At 40.8% G+C, this 27985-nt stretch overlaps 2 long non-coding RNA genes across 2 annotated transcripts; both read left to right on the top strand.

The window, feature by feature from the left end:
• Positions 1 to 19: 19 nt before the first annotated feature.
• Positions 20 to 11187, top strand: LOC125697486 (uncharacterized). The gene is made up of 4 exons (XR_007378809.1): positions 20 to 98; positions 2040 to 2126; positions 3802 to 3898; positions 8955 to 11187. It is a non-coding gene; the product is annotated as an uncharacterized LOC125697486 (long non-coding RNA).
• Positions 11188 to 14797: 3610 nt separating this feature from the next.
• Positions 14798 to 27025, top strand: LOC125697487 (uncharacterized). Its single transcript, XR_007378810.1, has 3 exons — positions 14798 to 14909; positions 15027 to 15137; positions 25086 to 27025. It is a non-coding gene; the product is annotated as an uncharacterized LOC125697487 (long non-coding RNA).
• The last annotated feature ends 960 nt before the right edge of the window (positions 27026 to 27985 follow it).

The following is a 27985-nucleotide window of genomic DNA, read 5'->3' as shown; positions in this document are numbered from 1 at the left end:
AATATGTCAACAGTTGGGAGCCAGAAGAGGCTCAGATGGTGTACAGCCAGTGAAGGCAAGATCTGCTCAGTGACACCAGACAAGTAATGTGATAAAAGGTACTTAATTTACAGTAGAGAAAAGGCTGCTATGTAACCTGCATCTCCTGAAAATCTCCATCTGTGGATTAAGCCACAGTTTAAAGAGAAAGCTCCTTATTTTATACAGCAGAGAAGGTGCTCCAGGATTCGAGTCATAACTTCTTAATGGTTTGCATGCAGCTTCTGATGAATTTTGAATTGGAAGAGTTGAAATATAACATTCCTTGAGTCTTCCTGGGGAGGAGAGTGTTTGCTTCTGAGATGTGAATGTTATACACATATGCATACAGCTATACATATATGCATGTACAACAGAGTATGTGTGATAGCAAGTACCAAGCAGTAGCAGTGCATACAGTAATTTATGGATAGCAATACAGATTTAAAAGGGTTGTTGGTATCTGAAATAGTTGTGATGGTTGTGTGCTTGCCACATGTGGTAAGCTAGTAGAAGATGAAAAAGAAAGAATACTTTTAAAGTATTTAGGGAGGAAAATAAAAGCATAGCCAGCTGAAGCGATTCTGTTTCAGCAGAGAAGAAAAGTTTTGTCCTTCAAAACAGCCGATGTGTTGTTCTTTCAGAAGGAAGGCTTTCACAATGAGAAACCAAATAAGCTTCTTACAGACTTTAACCCCTGTCACCCTAATCCTCCTGTTTAGAAAGACTTACTTGAGCTAAGGGAGTTTCACGTTTTCCCCCCAGTCAGTTACTGAAGGGATGAAGGGAGACAAGGAAAATGAAAAACTAGATTTAAACCTTCTGGGGTTTTTATTGCTGAATTTGCATTTAGTTTAATTACTGCTGGGGGGTTCAGTTCCCTTTGTGAATGCGCACAGTAGTTCCTGTCAGCACTCAATGTATTACCATGATTCTTGATCATTTAAACGCAAGTCAGAGTTCTTCTATCAGAAAACAAAGCTGTTGTCATAGGGATTATTCCAGTCTGTGTCCTAAGGAGCTACAAAGGGCTGGCAGCAGAAATTTCCTTTTCTCCTTTGGAAGTTGTCAGGGAAGACTTGAGATGTTCTTGTGATGAATGTGGTAGTCCACCTGATGTCACTATTCCTTCGTGTTAATGGAAAGCAGCAGCCTGTTCACTTGTAACGAAAAGTCAGCAAAAGTTGGTTCAGTTCTTGCTCGTGCCAGTGTGGTTCCTGATGTGTTATTTTGAACCTAAATGAAAACAGCACCACCTTAACGGAAAACAAGACAAAAGCTTTGATCGAGATGCTTAAGGACTTCTGGCAATCTGCTCCTTCTGCTGACAGATTTGCCTTTGCACTTTGCCACAGCCGCTTATTTTAGCTGCATGCTCCCAGAGCAGTTAAATATAGGAGTGAGACTTGTGTTGGGTTTCAGAGATTTTTGGCAATGTTTGCTGCAGCTCATTCCAGAATTTAGTCATGTAGCAATGAATAATACTATCAGAATTTACCTAGGTTTAAGTTTTCCATACTCAATCTTCATGAGCTTAGGATGGGAATCTGGTTAAAACAAGAGGCAAGAGGTGAGATTTAAAACTTGCCAGAATTTCCATTCCATGCTAAAAGCAATGCATAATCAGGAAAGAAAAGTGTCTTTGTGTAGTTTGAATAATCAACTTTATAAAATGAAACAATTATGTATGACACCTACATCCACAACTAATGCAATTTCTCACATCAGCTAAAGGAGTGCTTTACACTGCTAAGAACTGAAAGGACTTAAAGAAGAAAAACCAATCTGTGTTGAGGGACAAGTTTTGTAAGATAGAAGGAAACTCCTCAAGCTGTGAATTTTTTGGGTAGGCTGCTTGTATACTGCTTAGCATGGTGTGACTGGATGCTATATGCTTTATTATACATGCTCATTCGTTCTTCAGCCCTCAGTCATAAATTAAAGCTCTAGGTTTGTTTGAGATTTTTTTTTTTAAAAGATGAAGGCTAATATTCAAAATAATCCAGGCTTATGTCCTTTAGGAGCCTGGAGTGGAAATATTCTGACAGCCAGATTTAGACACCATGATACAAAGGTTCCATGATGCCCTGTGGAAGCCATAGTTAGAGGTAAGCACGCAGATTGCCAGCACATCAAACACAGAGAATTCATCCCAAAGGCCCAGGTTTGTAGAAGCTGGCACACAGAGCCAGGAGGTGCCAGGGGAGCTAGCCTGGGAGAAGCGTTTGTAGGAGTGCCAGCAAGAGCAGTTGTGCTGGGGCAGCTGACCCAGCGAGCACACAGAGACAGCTGCTCCACAGCCTTCTGGAATCACCAGGTCCTGGTGCCTGTTCCTGTATCCACTGTGCTGAGCTCCCTGGAATGGTGCATAGACGGTTTTGCCTAAGATGCAGTTCCAGCCAAAGGATGCATGTGCTCCAAGTAGGGTTTAACAGGGATTGTCTCCAGTGGAAATGGTGGAAATGTTGAAACAGCTGCTGTTTAACCTTGGCAGCCTCTGAATTCTGAATATAGCTTGTTTGTTTACCTTGGTGTCTTGACTGTTTGAAATTCTCTTTCCCGTAACACACTGCTTGTGCTCTGACAGGATGCAAGATGCATACAAAATCACCTGATCTGGAAATATATGTTCAGGTTTCTAATACAATTTTAATAAGTAATCATAAATCATGTTCAGGTATTACGCTGGCCTTTAATGCATCCCTTCATTACACAGATAAATAAGCCATGCATGGGTGTATAATGGTAAGCAGCTTTAGTTGCCTTCAAGCAAGTTTTCCAAAGTCTGTAACAGAGCGTGAGTACTCAGGTTCTGTTTTCACTTGTTTCTGAGAGAGAAGTGACCATTTGTATGGGCTGAGCAGCAGTTTAGGGCAATTCTGATTAAACATTTGGGAAATATTTTGTGAGGAATAGAATATGTTTGGGGCCTGTGGAGACTCCATCATGTGGAAGTGGTAAAGCCAGATAGTGCCAATAACAGCCTGAGTCCAGTGACCTTCTCTGGTAACAACATGATGGCTTTATATGAACCAGTTTTTCTGTAGATTTTTAAGTTTTTTATATTGATGTACACCTCTAAAGTCAGCACATGTAGGATTGGACCATTTCAAAATGATGCTTCTCAACAGCCTATTTTAATTCACTGGATGGCATTCTGCATGCCTCTACATGAAATGTGCAGAGCAAAGCAACAAAAACCTTTGTTTGGTCTCTTAGCAGAATCATCCAAGAGCTGGTGCCCACCAGCAGAGCCCACAAGGATTCTCTAGCTGCTGACTGCTGCTTTGTGCACAGTTTGATGCTCGGTCCCTTGCACTCCTTGTCCCAGCTCCAACACACCTGTTGCCCCAAGGACTTGGCAGCTCTGGAGCTAAGTGTCTTGTGGTCCTCATGTACTGTGTGGGCCGGGTGGCTGCACTTTTGATTCAGTTAGGAAGCTATGCACCAATTATAAGATGAAGAGATAACAGGTCACTACAATCCCTTCGCCTGCACATAGAAAGAGGAAATGCTGTCTTAGTGGTACAAATGCTGTCTTAGTGGTACAAATGCTGCCTTAGTGGAAACTTTCAATACAAATTCTTCCTCTAACTGGCAAAACCTTCTCATCTCTCCTCCCGACAGCCTGAACCTCAAGCTGTTGTGCGGGGTGGATCACAAACCCTCCAATGAATATTTCAGTTCTACTTGCTGATTGCAAATTGATTTAAGCAAGGTCAGAGATCATGTGCCTGTTGAACATTCATGCACTTGTAGGCTCATTTTCTATTTTCCTGCCAGATGTGTCCTTGCAGAGAAGCATTCTCAGTGGGAGAGTTGCAGAGATCCAGCCTTACCCCTAGAACCTTCCATGTGTTGGAGAACTTCAGTGACAGATGTGAGTGTAATGCATGTCAAAAGGATGAGGTGTTTGAATCAGTCTTCCCTGTACTGCATGAATGTCTCCTCCTTTTAAGGCAGGCAGGTTCTAGCATTAAACTCAGCCAGAAAACATAATTCCTGAATTCATGTGGGATAGGCTGGAGATAAGCCCTCAATCCTCAGTTCAGGTAGGCAGGAGTTGTAACAACATATTTGTTTAGGCACCTTAAGTCTGGAAAAATGCTGGAAAGGTTTGCCTGAAAATACTTGTATTTTAGAGATATGATTCAAGAAGTACTTTTCTACAACAAATAAGACTGTTAGTAGGCTGTTGCATGAAGTAGTTGCAGCTAAGCATTGAAGTTAGGCAGAAAGGTTCAGCCAAGCAAGACTGGCTAACTTAAGGTCAGCTTTATAAAAACATACAGATCTTCTGTGAACTCAACATCATTCTAAATACACATATGCAAGATGAAAAGGAGTATGTTCTGTGGGATGGATAGGCTAGAAAGTGCTGACAAGTTTGTCTTAGGAACAGGATTTTCAAGTCAGATAACAAATAGCTAAGATAAGAACTCAAATTACATTCAGATGTAAATAGTAGCATAGACAAAATGCTTATGTCATCGTAGCAAAACCAATAAAAGTAACAATAAGGAACATGAACTTATTTTAGGCCTCAAAAACTGTTAGCAGCAGCAGTGGAAATAAAGCTCTGCACACACACACAAAAAATCATTATCTTCATTGCCTTTAGGAGCTTTAAATAATTTGATCAATAAATTGTTTTATGAGAGGAAAGCTATGAAAGTCCTATAATAATAAACCTCCTAATACAAGGAATGTATTAGAGTTGTAATCACACAGATCACAGTGAGAAGCATAAGGTATTTGGATTTAGCAGGCCTTTATTATTTAGCTATTTGGTTTTACCTTTCTTGAACCAGCCCTACTAAGTTATGCCATTTAACCACGAGAAGCCGGTGAAGCAGAGCTTTGAACGGTGCTTCGTGTCACCAATTTCCTTTCTAGGTTGGAACTATTCACAAAGATGGGAATGACATTAGAATAGCTATATGTCAGAAACTAATTTTGTTCAATTAACGCTGCTTATTTAAGTCCATATTTATGAATGCTAAAATGAATTCATTTATTGACAGAAAGTCACTGAGCAAGTACATTCAGCATATACGAGTGTACACTGGGGTTAACAGCCCTGGGAGAAAACAAGAAGCACCTTTTATTCCTGCATCTGAATGTTAATAAAAACCTCCAAACAGCACCACCACACAACCCTATCCTCCCCCATGCACACACACCCAAAAGCCCAACCCTCACTGGCAGATGTGCAGAATTAGTCTCATGTGGCAGGCATTGATGTTAAGGAACTGATACTCACTTGTTAAGCAAGCAAATCTTCTGACATTAATGTTTAGGAGATTAATAAACCATCCAGCATCTAAGAACCAACCTTCTACTCGTGCAGACAGTGCATGTATGTATCTATGCACAAAAACTGCAGAGAACTGCCTGCATGGCTACATGGGAAAGCATGGGGGGAGTGCTGGTTTTTCATAAGGTATCCCTTGAGCCAAGTGTTCCTGATGCAACTGTTGTAGCAAAGATGCAGTGCCTGCACCTGCCATGCACCTGGTGGATAGCAGGGTAGCCAGGCAACCCATGGAACAGTTACGTGGTGCAGTACTTCTGATGGGGAGATCTGCACAAGTTTTTGTTGCTCTTTTCTGGAGAGGCAGTCCTATGCAGAGTTCAGCTGCGAGAAGGCTGTGGGCCAGAGCACAGATCCCAGCAGGGAGCATGCCCAAGCAGGTTAGTATTTTTGTTTGCGTTGTTTCAAAACAGCAATTACAAGGTGGAGTTTAAACATAGTATTTTAAATCTTACTCTGTAGTTAGGAGTCTTAGTCCCATGCAGGGAAAAGATTGTAATGAATAAAACTAATCAAGTATTTTTCATTCAGTTGCCACTTAGCTCTCTGTATCCTTCTGGTTTTCTGTGGTATCCATCCTCCCTCCAGCTCTCACAGCTGAGCTTTAGAGATCTGTGCTGTTCTTGGACAGAGCAAACTGCACTGCTGTCACTGCAGATGCCCAGGAGCCAGCCCATGTCGCAGGACTGCAGCATGCAAATAGGACACCTGCACAGGCAAGATCCTGTGACAGCTATTGCAAGAGACACCAGGCAATTTGTGCAACCACAACAAACACAAGTGGGTTTACTTGGAGAAGACAAGGAAAGGGTGGCAACAAACAAAAAAACACAAACACACCCAGCATAAGTTCTAAGTTCTACAGCCAGATGTCAGATTCCTTAATGTCAACAAATACTTTGGATGTGTGTGTACAGTCTGCTCTTATCCAATGTAAATATAACTGTGTTGGCCTACTTACACTCTGAGATTTCTCTGCAGGTATATAATGCAGTATCTGCATGTCTCTCAAGCATGTATGATGCAAAATACTACATTTACCTGCTTACATTATGGACTGATAGTCTTGCAACTAAAGGGTTATCCTGACAGATAGTCTGATAATTGACCAAACTATAATCCTGTTTCCCTCTTCTGCCCTTGAACTTCAGTAAAGGCATTCTGTCTCCTGTACATGAAAGCTGCTAGGAGAAAATGCAAGGTGTTTCTCACTTTAGCCATTAGGTTACTTTAATAAAACATACGATCAGATTATAATTGAAAAGCACTAAATCAAAGTTCATTTGTTTTACAAATTTACTTGAGTGCTGTCAAAAGAGTTACAAGTTTAAACTCATCTGCCTTTGTTTTCACAAATAAGCTATTTTCATACTCTCCTAATCATCAGTTGGGAAAGTAACTGGATCTCATGGTGAGATGACAAGTAACATAATTAGTGTTTTCAGTTTGTTTTGTCACAGCCTGTAACCAAATGGGATGGACTAGATGAGGTTAGACATCTTTTCCAGCCTTAATGATTCTATGATTCTATTAAATCCCAGTTTCTACATCGTCTGATTACCACTTATTGAGAGCATCCTGTTGTCTTAAAGGCGAGGATATTCTAGGAGCATCACTATGCTCAAAAGACAGAAGAAAACTCACTTCAGTGTGGGTGGGAGCAGAGCTGGGCTGTCACCCTGTATGCACTGCTGCTGTGCTGTGGGCATGGTGCTGAGCACGTGTTCTCAATGTAATTGCATTGGCATTTCATTTCTGGCCAGCTTCGGTCAGTATCCACTCTAACCAGCTGGCAGCACAACCATATTGTGCATTCAAGACTGAAGTTTAAAAACCCTGGACTTCAAAACAAAGCCAATTATGGGATGTCCACCACGTTAGCTACAAAATCTGAAGTCTCAACAGTTCATGTGCCAGAAACAAGTAAGTGGAAAGAGTATAAAACATCCCTACTCCAGCTGAATACAGAGTTTAATGTTTTGCATATGCCATGTATGCTTTACTGATCTTCTAAAATAATAACAAAGTCCAAGAAAATAAGAATTTTATTTAAAACATTTATGGAAGGAAATCCTCACATTTTCAGTAAATCAACTGCATTGTTTGCATAATGATGAACCGGACAAATAATTCACGGCATTAAATAACGGAGTCTAAATAAATACTAAAATAATTGTATAAATACATACATATCAAGCTTAGAAAAGCAGCCTATAGTTGCATAGTGTTGTACAAAACCTTTCATGTACACATCTTCCCTGTCAGCAAAGCTGTGGCAGACAAGAACAAATATATGCTGTATAATTTCCCAAGATAAAAACTCTCCGTATCCGAACAGCTCTCCCTGGAGTAACAAAACATGCAGCACAGTTGCTTCCTTACCAAACCCAGCTTTGTAACTCCAGTCAGTCTTTAAACCTGAAAGCTCTTTAAAAGGCACTGTCAGATGATAAAAACGAGGACTGATTGAAATTGATTTGGCAAAATAATTTGCTGTCACAGAGTCCCAGAATGCAGAAGAAAACGAAGAGAGTAAAACAGTGTTTGCACACACCCTGAACCTGTCTTTCTAAACAGAAAGTGTTGAGAAAAACACTTCTTTGATCCAAAAGTTATGTCAGGTTGCCAATGTTACTTCACAACAGAAACAGTATTTTCATGTTGGCTTCCAAATAAGTGCAAGCAGAATTGAAAAGCCATGCTAATGTGGACAGGGAAAAAGATGTAAGCAGTGTATGCTAGCATCACTAACATAGTAACGTTGAAAGTGTAGAAGAGCACTTTTTCCCAGGGCTCCATGAGGTAGCTGCAGGTGATTAATTCAAACTGGCAGAACAGCCAATAAAGATAGTTCTTCATGCTCTTAATATCCATCTTCAACTCTGAGCAGCTTCTGAAAGCCTTCCCTATTACAATAAAGGATAGTTAGGAGAAAAAGAAACCTTCAAAAGAAAAAAAGCAAAAAAATAAAACAGCAATTCCATTTTATCCAGGCTGTCCATAGTGACAAGTGTTAGCAAACATCATAAAAGCACAAGAAAACTAAAATCCAGAGTCCACAGACACATTTTAAAGCACAATTCATGACCAGATAGAAACAGACTATCCCATGCAAAGCTCCATTTGCACTCCTTTTGCTCTTTCCACCTTCTCTTCTGAATAAGAGAGCCAAATTCAGCCCACCCTATAAAGGGCGATTCCTTAGGACACTCCACAGTATCTTTTTCCAGAACTCTGTTACCTAAGAATTATTGCAAGTCCACTTTCCAAACCAAACTACTTTCATAACTTTTCCTGGCAATGGATTATTTCAGGTTCCCTTAAGGCAGCCTAATTCAGAAAGCACTCATAGCTCTCCCTCCACTAGTCATGGATTCTGAAGTAGAACTTGGCTAGAAGTCTGATTTCTGTCACTGCAGATGGAATTTGAAGTCTTATGATTCAGTTGTTGTTGGAAGTGTGCAGAATAACACACATACTGAACTACAACAGAGTGCATCCTTACACAGACTGTACAGCTCCATCTGCAACTGATCTATTGCAAGAATAAAAACATGCCCATTTATTTTAAAGCTGTGTGTTCAGATTGATGCTAATCATTATTTTGTGTTACATTATACAGTTACCAGGAGAACACAGAACTGGAGAGGCGAAAGGAAGACGGGACTTGGTCAGCCACTGATGTTTCATTATTTGGTACATAAAAGGAGATGAAACAAACCCGCTCTTTTTAATTGGAAAGTTAGAACTTCCGGTGGTGTCAAGGTCTGTGGAAAACATCGTATTCCACAGGAATTAAATCATAGAATCATAGAACCACAAGTTTGGAAATGACCTTCAAGATCATCTTGTCCAACCGTCCTGCCGTTACCATTGCTACCACTAATACTTCATAGGTCTGTAGACAGTGGAATTTTATCCTAACAAAAGCTACATCTTAAGAGTTTTTAGAGAAATTTTGCCTTATCTTTTCCATTTGTCTACAATACCTTCCATAATTCTGCCTCCCAGGTAATATCTCTGTAGAAAAGAAGTACTATGAACTACTTTTCATAATATCCTTGCTCTATCAGTCACATTTCTGTGCATCACATGCAGCTTTTACTAAATCAAGATGATATTTAAGCCTCTTACCAAACAAAATATTGCCAACTACCTTGAGGAAAGGATTTTCCTACCAAAAAATGGTGCAGATTCTCTAAAAAGCAGAACTTACCTCTTCACTTCTCCCTGGTGACAAAACGTTTAGAGAGAGACTTCCTGACACTTCTGCCTTTTGCAGCTGAACATCTCTTCTGCACACCGAGAAGCAGAGAGAAGTACCTTTGATCCTCAATTACAGAGTGTGTGTCCTCCATACCCCGCCCTGCTTCACTATTGCTAAGAACTCCTCTGGCCAAAACTGCATTATGCAATAAGGACACCCATGGTCTGGCTCGGCACCACACTCTCATGACGGCATTAATTTGATAATTAGTAGAGAGTCAAAGTTGAAGATCTGCAGGGAGGGAGGAGCGTATAAAACTGCAGTACTATACAGGACAATCAGCAAAAAAATGTTTACAATTAGTGCCTTGTCTAATTGGGAATGACAAAAATGTACTTCTGCTGCTGTGGGACTTTACAGTGCAGGCTGCTGAAGTTCCTATGAGGTGCAATGAAATGTTTGTGCAAAAATATGGTGTCAGAGTTACATAGCCACAAAAATGCAGCTCAGTTAATGTCACAGGAAAATCTCAGGTGAAGCCTTCACCTCCTGCAACCTTTGATTAGTACCACTTTCATACACTTCTCAGTTCTCCCTGTGTGTCTGTCTCCCAGCTCCACACCCACAGATCAGTTGTCCTGCTTCAGAACACCAGGGAGGACAGAACACAAGATTTGTGTGAGCAGAAGTTGGTGAATTTGCCCTAAAAATGCCACAGAATTCTCCCAAGCCACAAGTACTTGAGGTATTTTAATGATCCAATTTGACAAGTAAATTAGGTAGAAATCTGCATAATACATTATGTTCTTAACTACCTGCCTGCAGTCAAATCATTTCCAAATCTGAATCACTTCACTTAGGAAGAATATCCTACAAGCAATGTCCAAGGCATCATTGCCACACCTTCCTGCTTCCCTTCCTTACCAAACAGCCTGAGCTGACCCATTAGTAAAAGCTGACCTAGTCCTTCAACCTTTTTTTTCCCCCTGTAGTTTTCAATAGAAACAGGTTTTCTGTTCAAAAACTGCCCAATTCACACAGAAAATTAAAGAAATGGTGCAGCACTTCTTGTGGCAGCAATAGTTAAGGTGCCACATTGCCTCCACTGGCAGAGCCACAAAGCCCCATTTCTGAAGGTGGACAAACTACTGCACTAAGGAGGATGTAACTTGGGCTGTGGTTTGCAGGGCAGATTCACAAATGCTGAAATATTATTGCCCTGAATACTTCTGCAAGATTCTTACCTCAGCATTTCTGTTTTCAACTCTACCTTTCAGGCTAAGTTTTGCAACAGAGCACTGGGGCACGGAGTGGGAGGAGACATTTTCAGGGGCTTTTCAAAAACCACTGATGAAAAACAACATGGAAGTAACAAAGTTGTTTTGTGTACAAGAGAAGCAACACTTGCAGACCACAGCACCTGTGTTCTTGACAGTCCAGCAGCCCTACTTCTAGTCACCTTCCCAGCTGGGTCTGTCAGCCACAGGCACCAGCAGAGCACTGGCAAGGCAGCAGGAGGCAGAAGTCTGTTTACCTCAGCCTGAGTTCTCTCAGAAAAGTATTTGTATAAGAGCCAAAGAAATTCCTGTAGGTACTTCTGCCATTTCAAGTGCAAAACTGCACAGCTATTTTCATTCTTTTTGTTATATTGCTCCACTGTTATTTTCAGTAATAAACTCCAGAAGTTTAAACAATGCAGAAAGAAAAGACTTGTGTGAGTTTGCTTTAATCCTAACAGCTTTAGAAACATTTAAGTTTTTACCTGAAGCCAAAAGCTGTGCAAGGGGTAGCTGTGAGTGCAGAAGCAGAGCCTACCTCACAGGAATGAAATGTCAGGATAAGCAGAATCCATTCTTGACGTGATGCTGTAAGCAGGTCCTGGGTGGGGGTGTGAAGCTCTCTTTGGGGCCACTCCTGCTGCTTCTCCCAGCTTTTACCTCAAAGGGAAATAAGAACTCATAAATACCTTTCACAGTTCATAATCACAGGTGTTTAGCCTGACTCAGAATAGAAAATTTGCCTGAAATGCCTGCTTTTTATGCCAGTTTTAGTCTACATGCCTTAAGATCATTTTCCTTCACAGAGAATAAATGGAAATGGTCTTTGAGATCAAAACAAAACAAAACAGAAAACAAACACATATTGTGATGCTTGGGACTATTACAGTGATGGATGAGTGCAGATGCAAGAACAAGGCTTTTTTTTTTTCACAAAGATCTCAAAGCAGATTTGCTGCAGCTCTGAAAAGCAGAAGAGGCTTTCTCAAAGAGAGCCTTGTCCCAGAGGGGCTGCTCCCTTCCCCTTTTTAACACCATCTCTACATCTTGCAGAGCTCTCCTCTAAGGTGCGTATCTGGAATCAACTTATCTGTGCTCCAAGACAAGTCAGCACTGACTCATAGCATCGCATCAACACAAATTTACATAAATCTGGGAAAAGGGGAACATGAAAAGCACAGCATAACATGTTATGAAAGCTTTATTACTTCCTGAGTTCCATCAAGAATTAGCCTTCCATCTCCCTAACTAGCAGTGTCCAGCCCTGAGCCCAATTAATTAAAAAACTGATCCCTGCAGTTGCTGGTAAAACAGAAATTGGCAAGGTGTATGCAAAAAGCAGATAATTGGGCTGTCTCCCTGAGCCTTATCCCTTGATCCTGCAGTGTACTGTTAAGCTGACTGGTGTGTTCCTTTCCCAGTCCCATTTACTTCTCCCTCCAATTGTGTCAGTACCTGAAAGGCAGCAACTCATGGACAGATTGTCTGCTAGGAGAACATCCAGGCAGCTTCTCAACGAGCTTATCCTGCAACTGCCAGAAATGGCTGTTTCTGGTTGTTCTGGGGTCTTTTAGTTGTGTTGCCCAGGTTTATGCCAAGGCTGGCAGGTAATTAAATTGCAAAATCTCTGTTTACTGCTTCTCACTCTGGTTTCCAGCCCAACAGAATTAAACACAGCCACATAAAAGGTCATGGAGTGATACAGCAATAATTCTTTTTAGCATGGGAAACAAGAATTAAAAAAGCAAACCAGAAACATTCGAACACCCACTTCACTGAAAGAAATCCTCCTTATTGTCAGTTCAGAGAGGTTCTCCATATGGAGATATATTTGAGATCAGCATCTCTTCCAGTCTGACTGAAATTGGTCATGGGTTAAAAAGTATGCTATGTGGGAGTGCAGAGACAGAAGTAGTGAAAGGAAATAAGCCTGATTTCCTTAGAAGACCAAGCTAAAAATGCCTGAAATGGCTGCTTCACATCTATATAATGCAGCAAAATTAACAGTCAAAAACAGTCAAAGGTGAGCTTAACCTGCTGTGTACAGGATGGTCCAATCACAAATGGTGCTGCCAAACTCCTCCTATAAACATCTGCAGCTTGTAATAGTTATCCTGTGTCCTCAAGACACCTGAGAACCAGCTTCACAGCATATGGAAACCCAGCAATAAGGAATGGCTTATCCAGAGAAACTTTTGTTTGGCTTGTCGACAGAATCATGCTGCTTCAAAGAACCTACAGAATACACACTACTGTTCTCGGAAAGTAGAAAGATTGCCCTATTGTACAGAACAGGCCAATTCTTAGAAAGATTTTGCTCTGCATGGTGTAAAGTATCTTGCATATGGATTCACATATGCTGGCACCCAACAGGTCTAGCTCAAGCAGTATCACCCCTGGAATCAGCTGTTAGGCACGTACAGGAACACAACACAGACAAGGAATGTATCTTGACAAGGACAATATCTTGATGAGGAATGTGTCTTGGCTCCAGCTTATTGAGGCCTGACTTCTATTAGTAATGCAAATAACGTATCTCAGTTATTACATTGCTGCCTGCCTGAGTCATACAATTTTCCAGCATGGTGCTTCGCACCTGGTCAGACCAGTTCAGGATCTGTTTTAATTCCACATCAAGAACTGATAATTAGTGAAAACCATGGACAGTAACAACCTCCAGAGGCATAAGGAACATGCAAGGCTGGCCCAGAAGTTATCGGCATGACGCAAGATGACACCATTTAATATTTCAGGAACAGAGTTTTTCATAAAATTTGGGCACTGAAATGTGCCAGTTGTAAAGAGTAATGCACCAAGATCTTCCTACTTGTATTTGCTTTACTTCAGAGCACAGCTCACTCACCTGCCCCTCACACGGTGTGTTATTTAGCTATCTCTGGTACATAGGCAACCAAAGCAAGTTTCTTTTGCCCACCTGCATCCCAGCTGTACACAAAATCACTATCTCATGGGGAATTCTGCTGTTGCAGCCCCTGATAAAACAGGAAGTTCTCCTTACACCAAGGTTTGCCTATTTTCTAACCTGTACAATCATTCTGGTGTTCTACTTTGTAATAAGGACAGTACCACACTAGCTACCTTGCAGACCCTGAGCACATATGGTCTGAAAAACAGACTGGAACAACATGGAGAGCTCTCACTGTATCTGCTAATAAAATTTCATTCGGTTTTCATATAAAAACAGCTGTGCATACTGCAAACCAAATGCATAATAACAGTCACACTGTTATGAAAAATGTGATATCACAGGTGAGTGGCACAGGATGAGAAGTGGAGCTTTCCAGTAGCACTGGTCAGGGACATCGTGGCCCTGTCTCTGTTTTCTCATTTCTTTTCCCCTCCTCATTCACATCAGAAGTGCACACACCTCTGGCGAACAATCTCAGTAAACATTTCAGCTATGCTCTTGAATGAAATTCCAGCTTTAATTAAGGACTCTGGAGCTGACTCAGCTGTGCTTCTGCAGCAGCAGTCTGGAGAGATGGCACAGAGATGATGCAAACCTCAGCTGTGCTCCAATACACTGAACGGAGGGACGCGGTTTAGTGGGCAATGCTGATGATAGGTGGACGGTTGAAGTGGATGATCTTGGAGGTCTTTTCCAACTTTTGTGGTTCTATGATGATCCTGAACGTGTCCAGCTGCAGAGCGTGCCACGTTAGGCGCATCAAAAGGATAATGGCTTCTAGGTTCCCTAATAGTTGTTCATTACAAACGAGGGAGAGGAGCGTCCACGCAAAATCTCCTCAACACCCCCCGCTCCCCACAGCCGGGCCGCGCACCTTCCCGCCTTCTCGCCGTTCCCTCACCTCAGCGGCTCAGCGGAGCCCGCCCGAACTCCCTGCAGCAGCCGCCAAGCGGACAGACGCCTACAAGTCCCAGCAGCCCCCGCGGCAGCGAGCCCGTTCAAGAGGCGGGATGGCACCGCAAGGGCTGCTGGGACCGGTAGTCCCGGGGGGTAAAGGCGGGAAAAAAGCTCCTTTAGGGAGGGACAGCGCGTGGGCGCAGCGTGAGAGGGAAATGTCAAAGTGGTCCTCTTAGCCTCTGCTGCAGCAAAAGCACTACGCAAAAGGTTATTATTATTATTTTTAAGCTTAATTTCTCCTCCAGCTCAGGCAGGACGGGAAATGCACTGCTTTCAAACAAATAAAAGCTCCTTACTTACACGAGCCTGTCTCTTTTACCTCAGGTGCACCTCGTGATTTTGTGCGCACAGTCTGCCATCAGAGCAGTGTTGTGCACCACAGCCACGTTCGTGCTGACTAAAATCCAAATGGGCTGTAAAAAGAAGAAAACTCAGGTAAAATCTAATCAGTCATACATTTTATTTTATTTTATTTTATTTTATTTTATTTTATTTTATTTTATTTTATTTTATTTTATTTTATTTTATCTTATTTTATTTTATTTTATTTTATTTTATTTTTCACATCTGCAAGATAACTCATTATGTACTATGAGCAAAAAAAAAATTGCTCCTGCCTTTGTGTAGGCACTTTTGGTGTGCACAGTGAATCCTGATTTGATTGCATATGCAGTGGATTTGAACAAGCAGTGTAAAAAGTGAAAACAACGCAAGGAGAAAGCACTGGGGAATGGTATAATTGATCTCAATAATATGCATTATTTCTCTAAAGGGACACTTTAGTGAACAGTCATGGGCTTTATGCAAAACTTATTTCAAGTTGTAGCCTTTATCAGTGTTGTCAAATTAGACCTATTTATAGCATTATATGCAAAATTTCCTTTTGCCCCTTCATTTTGTGAGTTCTATTTCAATCTGTGGTGTTCTGTGAAGAGAAAGTAAATTCCATGTGGTGCTGAAGGGAAAAAATTGTTGCACAGATTCCCTGTAATAATAGAAAGATAGATAGAAGTTTGTCTTCTGCTGAGAGAACTATCCCAGAGTGCCCCTTAGGTGCCTTTCATAGGACAGAAGATGGTGTTCTGTGAAATTTAATCTGCAGCAGGAGGAAAAGAAGAGACAGTTGAAAACTTAGGAAATCAATTGTAATTGCTGACTCCTAAGAACTAGAGAAGGAAACATCCTATCATGGCTATGAGAGTGAGAACAGGGATAAGGAAATGAGAGCCTTCTAAATACACTGACATCAAGGAAAGACAGTAAGAAAACAGCAAAGCCTGCAACTTCCATATCCTGGAATGCTGTCTGCTTGACAAAGAGAAAAGAGGCCCACCAGCAATGCTGCGCAGTTAAAGGAGAGGAATGTGCATTTTCCAGGCTGAAATAATTATTAATAAATAATATTAATAAATAAATAGTATGAAATAAATATTAATGATCACTGCTTTCTAGAAAAATACTGAAAGCAATATCCAGGCTGTTACAGCCCTGCAAATCCTGCAGCTTCCATGTGGCAGACCCACTCACACTCTAGCAAGCATTCTTAAGAAAAAAAAAGCAGCAAATCTTGTATATGAGAAGAAAATAACCAGAACTTAATTTCATATAGGAGTTGAGGACACTTAGCCAGTAATCTGATCAGTTGTTTACACTGCCAGCTCCTTATGCAGGGGTGGTCTTTCAGTTGCCTGTGCAATGCCCAGTAGATGACAAATGCTGTACAAACAAAGGGGAGGGATTTGCATTTTCCAGGCTGAAATATTTAGTCATTGCTTCCTACAGAAACACAGAAAGCAATAGCCAGGCTGTTTCAGCCCAGCAAATCCTGCCTCTTCCATGTGGCAGATCCACTCACACTCACAGGTTTGAGCTCAGCTTGCAGAACACAGATGCTTGTACCCAGGGAGGACTGTGCCCTTTCTTTGATCTCCATCTCTGCTCTCCCAAAGAGCTTCCAACTGCAAAGCAAAGCAAAGCTTCAGCACGGTGGGAAATGCCAGCACGCTGGGGTCATCTGTGCACCAGAGTCTGTGTGGCTGCAGATGTGTGTTCCACCACGGACTTCATCGCTGCCAGCAGTGCCTGTCAGCGCTCCCAGACCAGGACGCTTCAGGAGTCAAAGTGTGTCCTGTCACCTTTTCCTCTTGCAATGCTAATTAGACTGTGCACTCTGCAAGCGCACAGTGGAGGCACAGGGGATGTTTATGCATTTTGTTTGTTGTAGCCCTGTAGCTATAATACATGCATCTCAGGACAAGCAAATGGGCTGAGCAGAAATGCTAGAATTAATCCCGTGTTTTAGAAAGAGTCGGCAGATAAAACTGTTTCTGCTTTAAGACATTTATTCTACCTCATTAAAACTGTGTTTGGGCCACAAGCAAATAACAGAAATAACACTTCTCTTTTCCCCAGATATTTTTTTTTCCAAACTTTGTATCTACTGTGGCCCACTGAGGGGAAAAGCCTTGTTTTCATATCTGGTCAGAATGGAGACAAATTTTTTCTTCTGGCATTGAAGAATAATGTCCCTTGTAAAAAAAGTGTCAGACAACTGAATCTGCATAGAATGCTTCTGCTTCTGTTTGGAATTAATGTACCTAGCTAGAGAACTGGCAGTTTGTTGTTTGAGAAGAAAGTATCAGCTAATAATGTTTAAATTATCTACAAAGGTCCTAAAGATCTAAAGCATCTCCCCTACGTACATTAATTTATCTGACTGCTTTTCCTTTACGTCCAGTCTTTCCATAAGAAGCTTTATGAAATAATAAGGCTAAAATACAGGGAGTTATGTTCTGTATTTTGCTTAACAGTGCTGCAGCTCACTGTAAATCAGGGGTCATGGATTCGGAACTTGCGGTTAGCTTTTTGGAGTTAGGCCCATTTATACTTGGAATTAACACCTAATGGGAAAGTGGATCTATCCATTGTTTATTCCTTTAATTTCTGAATAATGACTTTGTTGAACTGTGAGTGAGAATCTGAGGCAAATTTTATTCTTTATGATTTTTCCATCAGGAAACAAATCTTGTGCGTTTCCACTGTCAGGGTGATCAGAGATGCTGCCTCTTTATTCATATTATTCTGACAGAAGCTCAGACTTTTTCCTGTGTATGAATTCTCATCTAGACATTTCTTTTATGTGTCCTAGTTTCTCTAGGAGTATGGCATAGGAAACAGGAGTGTATCTTCAGTGGAATTCCCAAATCACCACTGACAAAAATAAGATAGAAATACATGGGAGGAAAAAAAAAAGGAATATAGATGTATTGATAGCTTGCAATTTACAGTAATACCAAAGCAATCTGTGTGCCTATTATTACACATTGTGTTTGTATGTACATGACTGCTGGAACATTATATACAGTTCTAATGGTACAATAAGATGATATGAAATTTTTACGTCGGCTTTAACAGTACTCCTATAAAACTTCTTTTGTATGTGTGAAATTTCTCTGATTTTATTGCTGTCTTCTGAAAAGTATTATTTAATACTGCTGAAAAGTTTCAGAACTCATTTATGCATCAGCAGGGAGGTTTCTGTAGCTTCATTTCTGCTGCAATTAAGGACCACCAGCAGGACGGTATCTTGTACATACGCTCCTAAAAGGCGGATGGCCTGTTAAACATGGTACAGCTACTTGCTAAACAGTAGTTTAAGAAGAACTAGGATTATTGTGTTTAATTTTGGTCAAGGAAAAGCATGGTAATGCTTAAATGGTGAGTGAGGAATTGAGACTCTTGATGTTTGGTATGCATTAACGGTGCTTTCTTCTGTTCAGACACCTCAAAGGCAGAGATGCTGTAGCATGTTAGAAGTAGAAAGCATCTTCTTGGACAGATTTATGTGGTCTTTCAGTTGTGTCAACTGCAGGGCCGGAAGGATTCAGAAGCAATGGCATATTGATGTTACTGAATATGATGACAGTTAAATGGCCTTGCATCCATGAGAGGAGAAATAAATGTCTGAAAGCAATGAGCAAGAAATAGAACCAGTTAAATGCGCTCTGAAATATTTTCATTCAGCTCCAGTTCTCTGTAATTTAATTGTCCTTCAAGTTAAGTTCAGCAACTTTTCACCTAAGAGTGAACTGCATTAGCTTCCTTGGTGCCCCTTGTAGTTGCAAACTGTGAAAGCAGTGGGCCTTTAAGCCAGAAGGTCTCATTTTTAACACTTCTCTCTTTATATCCTTCACTTATTAATGGCCATTTGTCAATGTAGAATTCTCTGAATTTTAGTATAGATGTAAAAATATCCTCTTTTATAGGTATCCATCTTTATGATTAATAACAAAAATGTAGAGACTGGCCTAAAAAGACTGATTCCTTTCAAAATTATAAAAGGCTTTCATCCCATCTTCTGATCTGATCTTAAATGAGGACATTTTCAGTTCTGGAAGAACAGACATTGTTACCCCATATAAATCAAAATCTCAGTTCATGGTCTAATTTAGTCAAAAAGAGGAAGGAGAGCTTTTACTGAAAAATGCAGACAAATGATAGACAACAGAAGATCAATGGTAAGTCGTATCTTAGGAGAAAAATAAACCAAAGATTTACAGTTGTTAGATTATATTTACTATTAACCTTTACAGTGTAACTAAATAGAAACATTTCCCAGCAGGAATTAGTACTCAGCATGCAGCGTTTGGATCTTCGTGGATTTATGAACCATGTTCAATTACGTTTTTAGTTCTTTCCTCACATACAGCACTTTATCACCTTCCCATCTATCAGAGCACCATAAAAATAGGACCCTGCCACTCCTGAGAGACCTCCTGTTTCCAGACTTCGCAGACTTACTATTAAAGCTCATTTCATGTTTCATAAATTTTTATTTCAAACATTCATCCCTGGCTCACTTTCCTATCTGGATGACATACTGGATCTTATTCTAAAGATAAATTAAATCCTTTCAGCCATATTTTCCTCATTCCAGATGTAGCTCTTCAGAATCTCTGTGGAGTGTCATTTGAGGGTGAGAGAAAACAAAGCCCATTTTGAAAACAAAGGGCAAACTTATCTAAAGTTTGGCATACGCTGAAATCCTCCTCAGTGTAGCTCATGCAGCAGTTGTTGCTCTCCTGGCTCTACAGGTGCAGAGTGCAGTCAGGAAGTGTGCTTCTGTTGGAGGCTGTTTGTCCACATACTCATAGCTTTAAGTGTCTGGAGAGGGGGAGCTCTGAGTACTCAAGCTAGTCATCTTAACTCTATCTCTGCCACTGATTCAAATAGAACAGTAACCTATTAGGTGGATAACCAGGGCTACAAGGGCAGATAACCAGGAGGTCCTCAGCTTTGAAACAAAAGCCATAGTTACAGGTATATCATCATTCTTGTGACTAGTCCCATGGATTTCATTAGTACGTACATTCCTGAGATTAATTCAGAACAGCCATATATAGCAGAGCGCAGGCCGAAGGTCGGGCAGACTATTTATGTGCTTAACTGCCTTCCCAGAGCAAGGTCAGTTAAAAACTTGAATTTTAGATTCTTCAGCAGAACTCGGATCTTTAGAGAGCAAACGTTAAGACACAAGGCTTAATTAAATGCCTCGTGATATTAGAGGAGTAGAGATTAAGTGAACGTGCTAAGCTTAAGGAAGTAATAGAGCTGGTTTAGCAAATGACAGCGTGGTTTCAAATATGTATTACTTCCCTCCAGCATAACAAAGCTCATTTAAAGTGAGATTTTTTTCTCTCAGATGGGTTCTGTCTGACATGCTTTCTTGTACTGTCATTCCTGTCTTGATATTTGCCGGCATGAGGCATCTCAAACCTTCAAGAATTCATTTTGTTGGACTGAGAGGCTTTTATTACCTACCACTGAGTCTGCTAGACAAGTTCTTGAACTTTCTTACATCTTCTTAACTTCTGAATTAAAACTCTGTAAGAGAACTTTGTGTTGTATCAAAACTGCATTTTACAATGGCCAACATTTATTACCACTGCTTCAGCTTCTGGTGTTGCATTTCTCAGCCTTCTCCTTACATCTCAGTAGTGCAGATTCTCTTGAACATGCTCACTACTGGTAACTTCAGGTAAAAAAACATTTGAAGATTAAAAACATAATTATCTCAGAAACTTAAAAGTAATATTTTTCACATCTTAATCATTGCAGAAATAAGTATGAGGATATTTGTTTTTTTCAGCCATATTTCATCTGTTTCATGTGTAGTGATTGAAGTAACCCTGGCTAAAGGAAAATCTTTAAAGGGTGTCTGGCTCAAAGGTGCTGGAAGAGTGAGGTCTTCCTTTTTATATACAAGACTTAGGTTGTAAATAAATGTTTCACTTCTTCCTAAGAGCGTTGTGATTCAAGATGTCAGTGCATTTTCAGATCTTGATAGACAAGATAAAGAAAAGCAATAGAAGAAAGAAAAATAAATATGCACACAGCCCACAGATTCTGCACATTATGCTATAGTTTGCTTTTCTATCCTCAGATACTTCAGTTCAGGAATCAATTCCTGGTTGGGAACATAACTATCAGAACTCAGATTTTGGCTAGTAGCCCAGTTGCTCTGATATAAGTGCATCAGCCATCTCCTGTTCCATTTCCAAAACCATAGCTTCATGTATTTGTTACTGACAAATGCTGTTAATGTTCACTTCTGGTAACAGAGCTGAATGTTGTCCTCACTCTTTTTCTGTAGCAGTGCTGGTCCAAATGCAAATAGCCCTGGCCTTCTCAAGCCACCCCAGCACCAATCCAGGGCGGCAGCAGGAGGGCAGGGGCTTTATGTGAAGCCAGAGCTGCACGACTGTAGGAATAAAGATTTTGCGCTGAAGAAAGGAGCAAACCCATTTCCTCCTTGCTTCAGCAAGCAGAACGAATTTGAAATACTGCATCATCCTGAAGCAAATAACATCACCTTCCATTCACTGCATGAGTTTCCTTTGTAATTCCTACGGGCTACAACAAACAAAATGCATAAACATCTCCTGTGCCTCCATTGTGCGCTTGCAGAGTGCACAGTCTAATTAGCATTGCAAGAGGAAAAGGTGACAGGACACACTTTGACTCCTGAAGCGTCCTGGTCTGGGAGCGCTGACAGGCGCTGCTGGCAGCGATGAGTCCGTGGTGGAACACACATCTGCAGCCCCACAGACTCTGGTGCACAGATGACCCCAGCGTGCTGGTATTTCCCACCGTGCTGAAGCTTTGCTTTGCTTTGCAGTTGGAAGCTCTTTGGGAGAGCAGAGATGGAGATCAAAGAAAGGGCACAGTCCTCCCTGGGTACAAGCATCTGTGTTCTGCAAGCTGAGCTCAAACCTGTGAGTGTGAGTGGATCTGCCACATGGAAGAGGCAGGATTTGCTGGGCTGAAACAGCCTGGCTATTGCTTTCTGTGTTTCTGTAGGAAGCAATGACTAAATATTTCAGCCTGGAAAATGCAAATGCCTCCCCTTTGTTTGTAGAGCATTTGTCATCTACTGGGCATTGCACAGGCAACTGAAAGACCACCCCTGCATAAGGAGCTGGCAGTGTAAACAACTGATCAGATTACTGGCTAAGTGTCCTCAACTCCTACATTAAATTAAGTTCTGGTTATTTTCTTCTCCTATACAAGATTTGCTGTTTTTTCTTGAGAATACTTTCTAGAAACAATGACCAGCAATGATAATAAGCTTAAAAATGCAAGAGATATGACATTTCACAATGCGCTCAGGATACAGCAAGATGCTTTTTTTGCCGTTTTTAAATTCAAAATTGTTTCATTTCCTTTGCAGAGTCGGTCTCCTGACTGTCAACTTAAAAGTAGAAGTTGACTGAGAACAATGTTTTTGGAGAAGTCATTAGCTATAAATAAAGCAGTTCGTAGCATCTGATAAACAGGCTCCTGTAAAGGGATCCATGTAAATACATTCTGTTCCTTCTCTGTGTGCTGTCATCCTTTGTTTGCCTATTTTTCATCCGCTGAAGGCAGCTGCCAGTCATTCTGCACTCCAAACAGATACTGTGATTGTGGCAAATTTTGGGAGCTGTGAGAATGCTGAAACCCATGGAGGTTGCAGAGGAGAAAACTAAATTTAGCATTGTCTTGCTGTCACCAGCTTCTCCCATATGCACCTGCAGAAATGAATCTGTAGTGGCTGGAAGCAGCAGTAGGGAAGCCCGCAGCTGTTTGAAACTCATTTCCCCATCTGGTGTCAGCTTCACAGTCTGGTGCCTTAGGAAACCTAGGATGATGTGGGAATCGGAGGAAAAAAAATAAAAAAGCAGTAAAAGAAAATTAAAGCAACGTCATAAAATTCTCTTGTAGTCAAATGATTTTCCCCATTAAAATACAGCTCCTCTGCAGTAAATCTGCACCGTGGTGAAGCAGATGGTGCTGTGGTGTGTGGTTTTTTTGCGAAGTGAGAAAGGAGAGGCAGTTCTGACAGCTGAACGTATCACACCACACAGCTATTTTAGTACAAATCATACCATTTGGATCTTACTAGGCATACTGCCTTGGAGAAGATGGAGAACAAGCAAAAAGAAGTGCTTTTCACTGTAGGCTCACAGGTCGAGTAGGTAACACTTACTGTATCCTTGTGTAGATGATGTGATTAGGCTCATTTGTGTTTTTACTGCACCCAGCTCTTATGAACCCAGACTTTCTTGTATGATTCAGTGCAGCGTAGACATTTCAATTCAAGAATCTGACCACTGTTACCTGATGTTATCTTTAAAGTCTTCTGTGAGTTTCTGTTACAATTAATTCCTGTATTTTTGTTTGTATGTTTTTGTTTTGTTCTGTTTTCCTACTATTTTTTTAATTTCTTGTCGAGCTTTAATATTTCTCTTGAAAGAAGGTTATAGCTGTATCCTGTGGACATCAGCAGTGCTCATTCAGTTTTCTGTGTTGACCCTTTAACAAAAGTCTGTGTCTCTTCCTTCACCCACCACTTTTACAATCCCATCTGAGCCCAGAGATGTGAATGCTTCAACTTTATTTACTGGCAGACCTAACTCAAGCAAATGCCAAGCAGTGAGCATGCATAAATCCACTGTAATTTTAAAAAGAGGGAAAGTCTTAAATTCTCTGTACCCCAGTACAGCAGTTTTCCACTATTATTTTATTACTTCTCTATCTATCTTCATAACTAAAATCTTGGTGAATAAGTGAGCCGTTTAAACTGAGTAACAGGAACCTGTCCACAGGGCACCATAAGAAAGAGCAGCAGTCTGTCCAAATGGATCTCATATTCCCAGGAACAAAAGCACAGACTGCCTGCTGCACTCCATTCAGGGACCACAAAGCAGTCAGAAAGCCAACCTACCTGGTTTTCCCAAGGAAATGTTAGGCAGCCTAAGGCTGAGTTACCTCTGTCATGCCTTTTAGAAGGCTTTACTGCTGGGGTAAGCTCAAGGGAAGGTGTGAGCGTTGGATCACTGCTGCCCCTCTGAGATTGATCATGGCTATAACCAGCCTCGAGAACATTTGTGGCACTAGATTCAACTTGAAATCCGTTCTAAACAGTGCAGTCAGTGCAGCCTACAGTTAATTTTCATTTCAGAGTGAGACAAAAAAGACGTCTCTTACCTCAGTTCCCCTCTCCCCACTTGTGATACAAGCTTAGCTTGGCTAAACTAAGGATCTAGTTCAGAATGCAACCCATAATGCTTTGCATATAAATGTATCTGAAAGTACAAAAATGCAAGCTTGGAATTAAAATGTGTAAATCAAATTTGTAGTCTCTTGCTTAACGCAAATTAAATGGTCTGCAATATGAGACAAAAAACATCTGCTAAACTAAGTAAAAATTAATGAAGAAGAAAATGAGGTTTCCTTTGTTATTGATTTTTATCAATTCATGTTCAAATCTCAGAAAGATTTAATAAGAAGGCTGGCAGTTCATACCTAATTCAAAGTGATTCTAAATTGCTTAGTTTCTGTTTATATTTTGCTTGCATATTTGGGAGTTCTTCATGAAAGTGGTACGCTTGTGATGCATGAATCCACCAGCAAAAACTTCACAAGTATGTCCAAATACATCTTCACCAAGCAGTGATGTGAAGTTATGCTGCTATTTAAATGAACTGCTCCAGACAGCAGCTTTGGCAGTCGGGACCATCTTCAGGTTAATCTGCTGGGCTCCTGAGTTTACTTGTTTTGTTGTTGTTTTTCAATTTATTTTTGCTTTTATTTTCTTGAAACAATATATTAGCTTCAGGTAGAACTTACACTAAGTGATGTACTTCTCCCTGACATCGGTGCACTGGATCTGGGTTATATCTGTTTACCTGCATACCTCCAACCTTCCAAACATATCCAGGAGGCGCTTCCTTTGCACAGCAATTCGCTGTGTGTGTGTGCTGTGCTTCGGTGCACTGCACTTTGTAGCAGAATCTTAGGCTTAAATAAAAGTCGTTGGTAAAACATGACTCTGTTTTCCAGAAGTCTCCCTGCATCCTGTGACCCTGCACACTACGTTGCCAGGAAGTAAACAAAGATCAGACTTTACACATGAAGATGTACTACAATGGGCGCTGGGAACTGAGAGCCTTGGAAAACACAAGAGAACAACTTGCGTGGAAAATTGCTATTTTCATTCCACGTCTGCAAATGTTCCCTTTCAAGGGCAATGTAAGATGAGCGAAATTTCTGTAATGAGGTTTATCAGGGAGAGGGGAGAATCTACCTGTAAAGTTTTGTATTCGCTGCAGTGTAAAACTCTGGGAACAATATTATAAAATATGATTTATATCAACTGAAAAGAAGGATAAAAAACATTGGCTGAAAATCCACAGCTTTACTCACCTCTTATCAAAACTCTTACAAAAAACAGTTTCGTATGTTGTTATACTGTTATTCCTCTGGAGAGCTGTGTCCGTCATGGCAAAAAACATTCTGAATATTCTAAAATTTGTTCCTTGAAAACATCTGAAGAAAAAGCAGGAGATATTTGGCTGCATTGCTGTTTTGTTCTCGACATGAAGAAAAGACCGTTTGTAGTTTCTGTTGCAGTTTTGTATAGTAGCAGAAGAAAAGGGAAGTGAGTCTATGTGCTTCTTGGGATATTCTGATACAAGTTTCCTTGTTCCACCCTGCAGTGAAAGTTGCCATGGACTACATTGGTGTGTACTTCTGGGTTACGGTAGTAGCACTGTTTGAATCTGAAAATCCTGAGAAGGCTTTTCCAACAGGCAGCACAATACAGTAAAGAACAGAAGCTTACTCTGAATTTTAGCATCCTCTCTAACATAAAGCAGAAATTGTCTGGATTTTGGTAGCATTTTTTAGAGGAAGATTCCATCAAACTGGACCATGCACGCCAGTGAAATTATCTAGTGAGACTGATGGACCACACAGAATCACATCTCCCCTGTTCTTGCCAAGGTTAAAGGAGCAGTGAATTCAGCCTGCATAAAGAGAAAATGAAATAAATTATTATTTTTAGCTTGTCCTGACAAGCATCGTTTTATGTGGCTTCTTACAAACGCGGTGCATGTAAGCAGTAGGAGGAGCTGTTGAGCAAGATATGTTTTTTTCTAACTCATTATAAGGTGTATAATTATGATTTGTGAAGCTGACTCAGTGATGGCTTTTCAAGCCTTTCACAAATGAAAAGTGCCGCAGTTCTACTCCCAACAAAACCAAAGTGAAATCTTTCAATCACAAAGCATATGCCACATACTTGCAAAGCTTTTAATGCCAGCACTGAAAAGAAAGTTTTTGGGTCATGAAGTTCTGGTATTGCACTGGGAAGATTTGCTAGAGAAAGCAGTGCAGGATTCAGCCATGGAGTGAGACACCTGAGTCCCTTTGCTCACCCTGGATCAGCACTGTCTCAGTGCTACACTGAGCCTCCAGTTTTGCACTTCTGCTATCTTCACATAGGACCTGTATCTGTGTCTGGATTATTCATGTTTAATTGGTGGTCCCTTCCATTTCAAGAGTTGAGTGAAAGCAAATTCTCTGCAGTTTTTATATGGATGACTTCGAAATGGCCATATCATAACAACAATTGCTGCTCTCTTGCATCTATTTAGCAGAAGATTTTGCCTGCACTGTATTGTTGCATCTGCATTCCATTCAGAAGTGAAATCTTTGCACACTCTGCAGCTATGGAGTGTTTCAGATCACATTTCAAGCTGAGATGCTTTTGGAACTAACTCAAACTCTTGCAGCATTGAGGACATATAAAGCTACAGAAGATAGGCAACAAAACTCAGGGTGCTGATGGAGTGCTTCAGGTGGTGTGGAGCATCTTCTGCTGTTGCACAGTGTGAGTACAAGGCCTCAGGAACTGCAGTAACAGTTTGGGTCTGCGTGCTGGTGGCTGGAAGAGCACTTTGTGCAGAGTCTGGAATGAAACCACTTTCTTTCACTTGGCAGTCCCATCATCTGACCTCATACCACTGTCAGTGAAGCACAACTTTTGTACAGCTCACTGTACCCTCATGGCACACGCACATTTATGTTTCATTAGAATGATGATTAAATAAATATCAAATTATTTGGCTGTAGTGAGCGTTATCCTCCACATTTTTAGATGCATGTTATCTTTTGCTAAATATGAGATTGAATAGAACTAAAAGAAGCAAGAATAAAGTTGTTATTAACAGCAAACACAGTTGTTACAGAGCAAAATTTGCTTAGCAGCCACATGCAGCTTACAGCCAGTACAATCAATAACTCAAAAGGGAGCTGCTGTAGCATGCAGCAAAAAGCCAGGAAGAAGAAATTAGCTCTCTAAAGTCGCACATACAAAGACAAATTGACTGTGTGGAGGGATCGGTGTTGCAGTGCAAGCATCCCAGCCATGCTAAGACATAATTTAAACAGGAAAAAAGAAATGAGGATTTGTTTAAACTGAGGGGTTTCACCAAAAAATCTGTTTGTGAAGTGAGAACCCAGTCTGACAGAAAAGCTTCAGCATAGCTGTTGTCAAAAGGTTAACAAAATTATTATTTAATTGGTACAACATATTTTTGGCCTGTTTGTCACAGTTAGTCCTATGTTTCCCAAAAGTCCTCCTAAAGTTGGCTGTTAGCACCCACATCTTTGCAGTTATGATAGTACCGAAATGATGAGTGCTTATCTTGGTCTTTCAGGTAAAGAGCTCCTGGCCCAGCTCACATGGATAGCAGCAGAAGGGAGGATGGAGGTAAGAGAGAGTCTTAGGCCTGGAAGACACGACTTCAGTATTCATTTGAAATACTGACAAAGAGTTACGTACCTCTGAGATCTTATAGCAGTATCACTGTTATTTGCAACATCTCTCATTACCTTCCCTGCTTTCCAGAGCTGGATCTAAGAATCAAAGCTGATTAAGCTTGATTCTGACTTAAGAT

Source organism: Lagopus muta, chromosome 9 (genome assembly GCF_023343835.1).
Source record: "Lagopus muta isolate bLagMut1 chromosome 9, bLagMut1 primary, whole genome shotgun sequence".
Taxonomy (NCBI): domain Eukaryota; kingdom Metazoa; phylum Chordata; class Aves; order Galliformes; family Phasianidae; genus Lagopus; species Lagopus muta.
The sequence above is the reverse complement of the archived record's forward strand: the minus strand, read 5'-3'. Positions and strand labels throughout refer to the sequence as shown.